This window comes from Echinops telfairi, unplaced genomic scaffold (genome assembly GCF_000313985.2).
Source record: "Echinops telfairi isolate 266 unplaced genomic scaffold, ASM31398v2 ScPeMD7_3;HRSCAF=10, whole genome shotgun sequence".
NCBI lineage: Eukaryota > Metazoa > Chordata > Mammalia > Afrosoricida > Tenrecidae > Echinops > Echinops telfairi.
Window position 1 is genome coordinate 50,216,187 of NW_022103899.1, and position 10,000 is coordinate 50,226,186.

General features: G+C 40.5%; 1 pseudogene; it reads left to right on the plus strand.

Annotated features, from left to right (window-relative positions):
* The first annotated feature begins 1,115 nt into the window (after positions 1–1,115).
* Positions 1,116–8,427, plus strand: LOC115871005 (annotated as a pseudogene).
* Positions 8,428–10,000: the final 1,573 nt, after the last annotated feature.

Here is a 10,000-nt window from a genome sequence, read left to right on the forward strand (position 1 = left end):
TCTCTGATCCCTTCCGTTGATCGGGAAATATGTCTTATTTTATCCTTTACCTTCTTCTGTGCTGGAGAGGTGTTTGTGAAACCGTGTCTCCACTTCTCCGTGGTGTAACAGTTCTTGCCATCATCGCCTCGTCTCCTCTTTGCAGCCTCTGACTAGCCGACCAGTATGATGGGTTGTCAGGTTGGCTGCTGACCAAAGATCAGGAATTTCAAAGGACCAGCTGCTCGACAAGAGAAGATGAGGCTGCCTGCTCCTGTAAAGATGTGCAGCATCGGAAGCCCAGAGGGACAGTGCTACTCAATCTTATGGTGTCACGATGAGTTGAAAGAATCTGATGGCACTGGGTTTGTTTTGTTTTTAAGTTCCCTCTGGCCTTTGGATAAAACAATAGCATTTGTTAAATTATTATTATTGCTAAATTCTCCACCAGGGGGAGCTCACATATCCATTCACCTGGAGACAAATATGGAGCAATTTACTGATGCAATCACGATTCCCTGATTTCTGCATCAACATCCTCGGCATGGTTTTTACTTGGCCTAAGTGCCAGAAGATATATTTAGATTGCTCTTTGATGTCATATGGAAAGTACATTTTTAATTAGGATGGGATCAGAGAAGACAAAGATCAAATATTGTCTGTAATAGAAAAGGAGTCGCTTACTCCAATGACGACGCTGTGGCTGGTAGGCGCTATCAAGTTACCTTCCAACCCTAGTTGTTCTATTTGTCTTAAAAAAGCAACAGAAAAGCTGGAATCTACCACAAATTTGTTCTCCAGCTTGCGGTTTTCTCCTACAATTGAAAACAGAAAATAAAACTCCTGTAACTGAAGAAGAGCAAGTTCCCCAAGTACCTCTCTAGAATCCTAAAATTCATTCTCTTTCATACATTGTGATTTAAAATGCCCCACATTTTCTTTTTTTTCTCTCCAGTAGAGACCCCATGTGTTGCACCCTGCTTATTTCAATTTGTTGTTGTATTTTATGTGTGTCTTCTACTACACTTGTTTGCCAAATGCTCCCTATCCCTGAGAGGTATTTTCATAATTGCCTCTTCTCTGTACTGCTATTGTTGTAGAAACTACAATGACTGTGAAGATGGAGTCCCGCAGCCATGTGGTACTCTCCTGAGAGTCACATGACCAAACCATGCTTAAGCAATACAATGGACTACAGAGCTGGTAGTATGATTTGTCCTGAAAATGTCTGGTTGACAGTGACCAAGTTATTGACAGCGTGTTTACACATTCATCTCTCATTGAAGATTCTGAGAATTCTCTTCCGAGTGACTTGTCTACTGTGATTGGCAAGGGCACCAAAGCTGAAAGTTTTGATAATTTTGACAACTCTAAGTACCAAATAGGAGAACATGACTATTTCTGATTAATGCATTCAAGAAAATTACAACCATAGTAGACAAAATCAGCTGTCCTCAGAATGTAGTAGATCACACAAATAATTTATTCAAGCACAAGATCCTGAAGGTAAGAACTAATGATGTCATAGCTTCTGCTTGACCTTACATTGCCTGTAGACAAGAAGTTCCCAGGATATTTAAAGAGATATGTGCTGCTGCCTCACAATTTTCTAAGAAATAAATCAGTTGATATTTACACTTAGAAACCAGTATGGACTTGATTACAACTGGGAACTCCATGTCCATGTTCTGTTCAAACCTTTGTCTTCCTAAATAAGTTCTGATGGCAATTGTACGTAATGCCCACAAGGCTTTGGAACTGGCCTTGGTTCCAGGAAAGAGCCCGCTCTTTGACGGAGTAGCCATTATCTATATGGCTTTACAAGTTCAAACCTGTGATATTGTTGGGGTTGCTGTTACAATCAGACAGTTTTACACACTAGTGTGTCCTTGAATCCCAGACCTGTTTCCTTGGTTTGAACCAATTAAACCTCTGCCCTGGTGGTGGCATGGCTGTGTGTTAGGCTGTTCACCCCAGTGTCAGCAGTTCAAAACCACCAGCTGCTCCACAGGAGAAGATGAGGCTGTCAGCTTTCCATACAAATTTTTTAGAATAGCAAGGGGAGCAAACTCACAAAGGCCCCAAGGAAGTCCAAAAATAGAATTCTGACTTGGGGGCCAGTACTTGGCACCTCATCAGTCTGGTTGGAAGACATTCATAAAAGTCAACTAATACACCTGGAACTATTTATAGTCATTATTTTTTTAATTTTATATGTCTATTTAGTCAGGATAAACAATCTCAAGGAGAAAGCAATGGATCCATGGTTCTGTGGGAGCATGGGAGAGAAGGAGATGGGAGAAAGGGAGCAGGAGGCCAATGGACTCAGGGATAAGGGAACAACATGGGATCCAAAAGTGACAGCGAGGAGGGTGTAGAATGCCTGGTGGGGTTTAATTAATTGTAATGTAACTGAGAGGAATTATTGAGAGTCAAATGAAGGGTGAACATGATAGTGGGGCAGGAGGAAAGTAAAAGGAAATAGAGGAAAAAACTAGGAGGCAAAAGCTATATAGAGAGATACAAATATAAGCATGTACATATGTAAATACATTAATATTAAGGATAGGGGTATTGGTCTGTGTACATACATGTTGAAGTATTGAGGAGGTAGCAGACAGACTTTGGGCCTCTACTTAGTCTTCCCTCAACATAAGAACACTGTTGGAATAACCTGGCACTCTCTGATACTCACCTTCCTGACACCATAGCTGAAGACAAAATGGGTGCATAAGCAAATGTGGTGAAGAAAGCAGATGGTGCCCGGCTATTAAGCATATAGCGGCTGGGGTCTTAAAGGCTTAAAGTTAAACAGGCAGCCATCTAACAGGCAAGCAACAAAGTCCACATGAAGAATCACACCATCCTGTATAATCATGAGATGTCAACAAGATCAGGTATTTAAAAAATTAAAAACAATTATTTCAATGTGAAGAAAAGGGGTCAGAGTGGAGCCCCAATACCCTTCTGTAGACAATGGACAACCCCTCACAGAGAGGTCACACAGCTAAGATGCAGTTTAGCACCAATGAAACACACAACATTCTCTCATTCTTTAATGCTCCTCCCCATTATCATGACCCTAATCTACCTCATAAATCCTGCTAGACTAGAGGATGTACATTGATACAGATAAGAACTTTCGACACATGGAAGCAGGACAGATTAAACCCCTCCAGAAACAGTAATAGAAATAGCAACACCATGGATGGGGCTGGGGAGAGAAAGGGGAAACTGATAGCAACGATGGATGTATAACACACACACACACACACTAAGGGGGATGAACAACAGAAACGTGGGTGAAGGGATACAGCAGACCATGTAAGATATGAAATAATGATATATAAGTTATCAAGGGTTCACAAAGGGGGGTAAGGGAGTGGGGGAAAGAGCTGATAATAAAGGGCTCAAGAAGAAAGTTAATGTTTTGAAAATGATGATAGCAACATATGTACATGTTTGCTTGATATCATGGATTTATGGATTGTTATAATATTTGTAAGTGCCCCCAGTAGAATGATTTAATTTTTAAAAAAGAAAGAGGAGCTATTGCAACTGGCCTGATAGAACTAAAGAGAACCGTGGCAGGATTTTCAAAAAAAATTAATCCCAGAAACCCTACTTAGGGTCACTATGAGTTGTAAGTCATCTGCTAGGACTGGATTTGTTCACAAACTAACGCAACTTTAAAAGGAAGTAACTACTGTCAGACTTGTATGAACATGGACACTTACCCATTGTTTCTAGTTTATGCAGAGGGCTAGATTGAATATTAACTGAGGAAAAAGAAAAGACCCGGTTTGCAGTCCAGGGTTAAATATTAATTGCTTGGCCTTCTGTATATTAGTGAAACATTTAATGACTTAAATTTCTTGTTGAACTTGCTTTATTTTGTAGCAATCAACAAACTGTACTTTCAAAGATATTTGACATTATCTAATTCTTGAATAAAGCATTAAAATGAGTTATATTTTACTTCATTTTCCTGATGAATCAACTGCACAAGAAGTTCCTAGACCCTTTCAGAAACATTGGGGAAAATGCTAGATTAGTTAGTGACTGAGTAGTCATTTCAAGTCCTTTGTTGTGATTGTTCAGTATCATCCAGGGAGTTTGGAATCAGAGACCCTAACCACAACAGAAGGAAACTTTGCCATCCTCAAAATTACTATTATATTTTCAGCCATTGTGTCAACCCATCTTGTTGTAGGAGTTCCTCTTTTTCACGGCCCCTCGACTTTACCAAGCATGATGTCCTTCTCCAGGGATTGATCTCTCCTGACAACATGTCCAAAGTCTGTAAGAGGAAATCTCACCATCCTTGTCTCTCAGGAGCATTCTGGTTGAACTTCCTCCAAGACAGATGATTTGTTCTTTTGGCAGTCCATAATATTTTTAATATTTTTCACCAGCACCATAATTCAAATGCACCCATCCTCCTTTGATCTTCTTTATACAATGTCTAACTATCCCATGTATATGAGACAATTGAAAATACCATGGCTTCGGTCGGGCACACCCCGCATAGGTCAAATTCAAGTTGTCATATGAGAAAAAGACATGAAATAAATCTACCTTAGAAGTTACATCTCCAAAATCTACATAAGAGGTGATGAATATTAAATGTGAATGGGCTGAAAAATGATCTCACAACACACCATTCACCACAGAATGGTGGTGTTGCTGCATGCCCCAGAGTCAATTCCTCTTCACAGCAACTCTGTAGAACAGAGTAGAACTACACCATAGAGCTTCCTACGCTAGACCCTTTACAGAACAGATCGCAAGGTCTACCCCAACCCACCCACCAATCCCCCACTCCCACAAAGCAGCTCAAACCAAAAAACCTTCCTCTATGTGATGTTCAGAATTGATCAATATTAAATGTTAGCAGCTAAGCTCTTACTCATAACGATACCAGGGCTCCTTCCATGTGACTGACAAATCAGAAAAAAATGCATTTTAATCATTTTGTGGAGCAAGAAAATGATCTCTGACATTAATCTAAATACTGGAAGATTCCATTTTTTATAAGTCAGTTTATTAGGAACAAGTTAAAATACTAGATGACATTGAGCACTTTTGTTTGCTTTTATTTTTTTAAGTATCTGATTTTCAAAAGCAAGATTTTGATTTAAGCTCCCTGAACTGCATGTAGATAACTAAATACAGCCCTAAGAAACATAGCTATCTTGATATTTTTTTAACACTCGGTAAGTTCACTAGACCTGTAAATATTTGACTATTATAACTGTCTAGTGCTGAGAAGGATATTGTATTTCATTATTAATTTACTTCATCTTTATGGTGCCTGTGACCATGGAAACAAGGTATTAACTGACCCAAGTCGAGGCCTCACTTGCTACTTTACTTAAATAGCTACTGGAAACATGAGGGCTTTATTCCTTTACTAAATTTCATTAGGTTATGGGCATTTTTACGGGGTTCCAAATGGGAAAAATGAAGTGTTTTTCTCCAAAGAAGTAGAATTATGATGTTGGCATTGTTACCTGCAGACAATATTAAGACATAATTAAAGGATTAAATGCAAAAAGAAGGCATTCCTAGATGAAATATATAGAATTATCCCATCTATTTACCTCTACTCCTCAGAATCCCCTTCAAGGACCAGAATCCTATACCTTTAAGAAAAAGATTAGAGAACAGGATGGGAGATGACGGCAAACTGGGTTGCCAGCAGAGATTTGAAGGTTGGAAAACGGATGAGTCATAACTGATTTAGCAGAGCTGAGACTGACCTCGTTGCTTAGAGATAGAGGAGATGCCAATAATAAGTAAGCTGATTCATGCCATGGCCCAGGGACTAGAGGGACAAGCACCCTTCAGTGAGGTTCAGATATGTAATAATACTGAAATTACTTTGATTAACAACTCACACACCTGGGTTGAAGCATGACACTTAGTCAAGCCACTTCCCTGAACAAGGGAGCTGAGAAAGCAATGAGTCATGGGCCTCACAGCCCTGAAAACAAAGGGTGAATCCTAAAGGTCTCATTCAACCAAGCCCCGGCTCTTCCAAGCACCCAAACCTAAAACCAAACCATTTCCAGTGAATGAATGACAGCGCATACCAACACTGCAAGAGCATACGGAATTACTTCATAGAGTTTCCAAGCCAATAATCTAAGCTCTGAAACTTGTTCTTTAGCACAGATTCACTACATTAGATGGAAAAAAAATGATAAAATAAAACAGCTGAACAAACGATTTCAAAAGGCAAGAACGGATGGAATTCCCTCCTGAACCGCTGCGAGAAACTGGTGAAGCACTGGAAGCATTCACTGCTCCAAGCGAGGGACTTTGTTAGACAGCTACTTGACCAACCCCCTGGAGGAGATCCAGATTTATGCCCATTCCAACGTAAGTTTACCCAAAAGAACGTGGAAATTATTAAACAATATCATCACTAATACATGCAATTAAAATTTGCTGAAGATCATCCAACAACGGTTGAAGCAGCACATGAACAGAGAGCTGCCCGAAATGGAAGCTTGGTTCAGCAGAGAAGTTGGAATCAAGCATGCTACTGCTGACCTAAGATCGATTTGTGCTGAAAGCAGAGAAGCCTTGAAAAATGTTTACTTCCATTCTGTTGATTGCAAAAGCTTTTGATCCTATTTGTCATAGCAAATTATCGATAAAATCGCTAAGAATGGGAATTCCAGAACACTTGGCTGTGTCAGGGGAACCTGCAGGTAAACCAAGAAGCAGCCTCGTGAACAGAACAAGGAACGACTGCCTAGTTTAAAATCAGGAAAGGTGTGTGTCAGGGTCGTATCCTTTCAGCATACTGAATCAATCCGCATGCTGAACAAATAATCACAGAGGCTGGTCTCCATGAACGGCACCAGATTTGGAGGAAGCCTCATTAACAACCTAACCATACTTGCTAAAAATGAAGAGGATGTGCAGTAGATGTTAATGAAGATCAAACGGTACCATTTTCGATACAGATTATACCTCAATGTAAATAAAACCAAAGTTCACACAACCGGACCAATAGACAGCATCACAATACATCGAGAAAGGGTTGAAATTTTCAAGAGTTTCCCTGTGTTTGGATCCAAAATCAACTATTAGACTCGATGGTCGTTGGTTCGTTGTGTTGCTTATTTTCCTATGAAGATGTACAGCCTTGGAAGCACCGAGGGGGCAGTTCTTTCTACTCTACCCTATGGGGTCGCTGTGCATCAGAATTGAGTTGACATCAGTGAAAGCAAACTCCCTGCCATCAAGTTGATGCCAACTCCTAACAGCCCTAGAGGACACGTGCGTTTCCAAGGCTGTTACTCTGTACAGGAGTAGAGAGCCGCATCTTTTCCCCACAGAACAGCTGGTGGTTTCGAACGGCTGACCTTGCGGATGGCAGCCAAATGTGTAATCACTATGCCATCAGGGCTCCTGGAGAGCAGCGGGCTGTTTTCTTGTTTTTGCATTGCTTCTTGGTCAATTAAGTCTTTGGTTATTACGAGCTGTTTCTCTTTTTCCAGGGTGATATTATTTGCTCTGCAGTCTACTTTGGTGGATGTTAATATGGACATTTGAACTTTATTATGATTGGTGTTTTCATGGAATAACAATTTCCACTCTTCCTTTGAGTTTCCCTGGATCTTTAGATTCCTAGTGCATTTTTCAAAGGTGGTATTGCTTTTTTAGTTAGTTTTATCACCTCTGCCTTTTAAGTGGATTTTTAGATCATATCTATTTAATGACATTATTGATAGTTGTGAGATTTAAATCTAATGTATGAGAGCTTAAAATCAGAGGCAGTTAGTATGTGTAAATAGAGCAGTCTCAAGGTCAGTCTTCACGCTATTTTAAAGTCTTGACACGAGTCAGGAGGCATGTTGAATTTAAAAGCTGCCTTTCCTACCAGTAGCTCCTCTCACTTCGGTGCTGACTTTGGGCAGCTCCCAGCTGACCTAACCAGGTACCCTAAAGGAGGCATTCGTGTTTCTGAGGTCTGACCGGGCAGAACATCCCAATCTGGTCCCAGGGGATCTTTCCATGAGGGACAAATGGATGCACAATGAGAGAGTTTATACCCCAAGAGTCATGATGCATAGCTTTATCAGTAAAACCTTACAATGGGCCCCCAGAAACAGAACTAATTGAGAAAGCAATTTTTAGAGCAGAGTGTCTTAAAAAAACCTATCCTGTCATTGTCCTGTGACCATCCTGGAATAAACTGAAGAGTTGGTACACTGGCAATTAGGAACTTTTAACCAATTATGTCATCCCATTAGTCAACTCTCCTGATAGTCTTTCATTTAGTTATGGTTTTGTAACTTTTAGTGCCTGCTGGAAAGTTTTCTTCCTCATTAGTCAGTAGAACGGCCCTTGTCAGTCTGTGAGTTCAGGTGCCTTCCCTCAATAAATCTCTGTGACTTTTATTTAAGGAGCTTTGGCGGCACTTTGAAGTAAGCGGCAGACTGCTAGACTGCTAGCAAACCTCTCTGGGGGAGAAGTCGGATGATCTGCTCTCTTAAAGATTTACAGCCCTGGAAACCATTGTATAAGGTCAGTATGAATTGAAATGAGCTCATTGGCAGTGAATTTTGGGGGGTTGGGACTTTTGAGGTTTGTTTGCTTATATTTAAAGCAGTCTCTGTGATGTTGTTCTATAACATGAACATCCATTTACATTTTTAATATCCACAATGACTTTGTACTATTTATTTTGTGGTTGCCCCAAGTATTAAAAAAAACAAACATGCATCTTTACATAAAATAGAAAAACCTTACAGAAAAAACAAACTCACTGCCGTTGAGTCAATGCTGACTCATAGCGAGCCCCTGTGGGTTTCTGAGACTGTAACTGTTACAGGAGTTGAAAGTCCAGTTGTTATCCTGAGGGGCTGCTAGTGGTTTCAAATTGCCAACCATGAGGATTGCAGCGCCAATGCATAACCACTACACCATAACCAGGGCTCTTATGGCAGTCTAAATAGTTTTATCTTTCCCATAATAATTTAAGCTATTCTTATCATATAATCTATATCTTATTTACAATGAACTGCACCACAGAATGTTATGATAAAGTGCTTAACAAGGAAGTGTCTGAACCTGAACCTTACACAGAGTCTTCAGGTGCTTTGATTAGTGACAGGAAATATTTTCTACCGCTAATTCCAAATCTCCGTTGAAAAATAAAGCAGAGCTATCACATTTTTTTAAATCTGGCACCCTGGACACCCTCAGAGAGGTCCTGATAATAGTAGTATCTACTTCAGTGGGTAGCTTCCAGGATTAAATGAGTTAATACAGTCAGAGGGTTTATCATTGTCCCTGACACACACTAATTACACAATTAATATGACTCCTATTTTTATATTAAAAACTATCCAAGATATAGGAAGACAGAGCTCATTCTGCAAATTTAAAAACTGAGGAAACGGAGGCTCAACAAGTTTCAAAGACGCATCAGAACAGAGTGAATACAGAAAGACCTTGGCATCCTGCCAGATCTTGTGATGCCAAGTCCTTTGTACTTTCTAGTGTTGATTTTTCCCCCCAGAGATTCCTAAGAGCCCAAAGTATCAGCCAAGTTTCATTGCCTTTAGTGGACAGACCTGCACACGGTCACATTCCCAGGGTGGTACAACAAGGGAGGCACTGACCACCCACCCACCACTGCCATTGACTCAATTCTGACTCATTGTGACCTTCTACACTGCTTTCCAGGCTGTACTTCCCAGAGAGCCTCTTCTTCCTATTGCAGGCACCTGGCAAGCAACCACGCATAAACTAGCTCCCACCTTCAGTCCTTGCTACACAAAGTATAGCCAGAGCTTCAAACCCATGCATTCTGGTTTGGTCTCCTACCGAGATATGACTTTCCACTCCCACTATACTGAGTCCAGGCTTTAGGGGACTCAGCTAGCTTTTGGGCATCGGTCAGGTCTCAGCTCAGTCTTATCAGGGGTCTCACATTTTTGTGGTGGCTTCTTTGATGCAAGTGTTGGCCTGGGTCCCAATATTACATTTTATATGTATA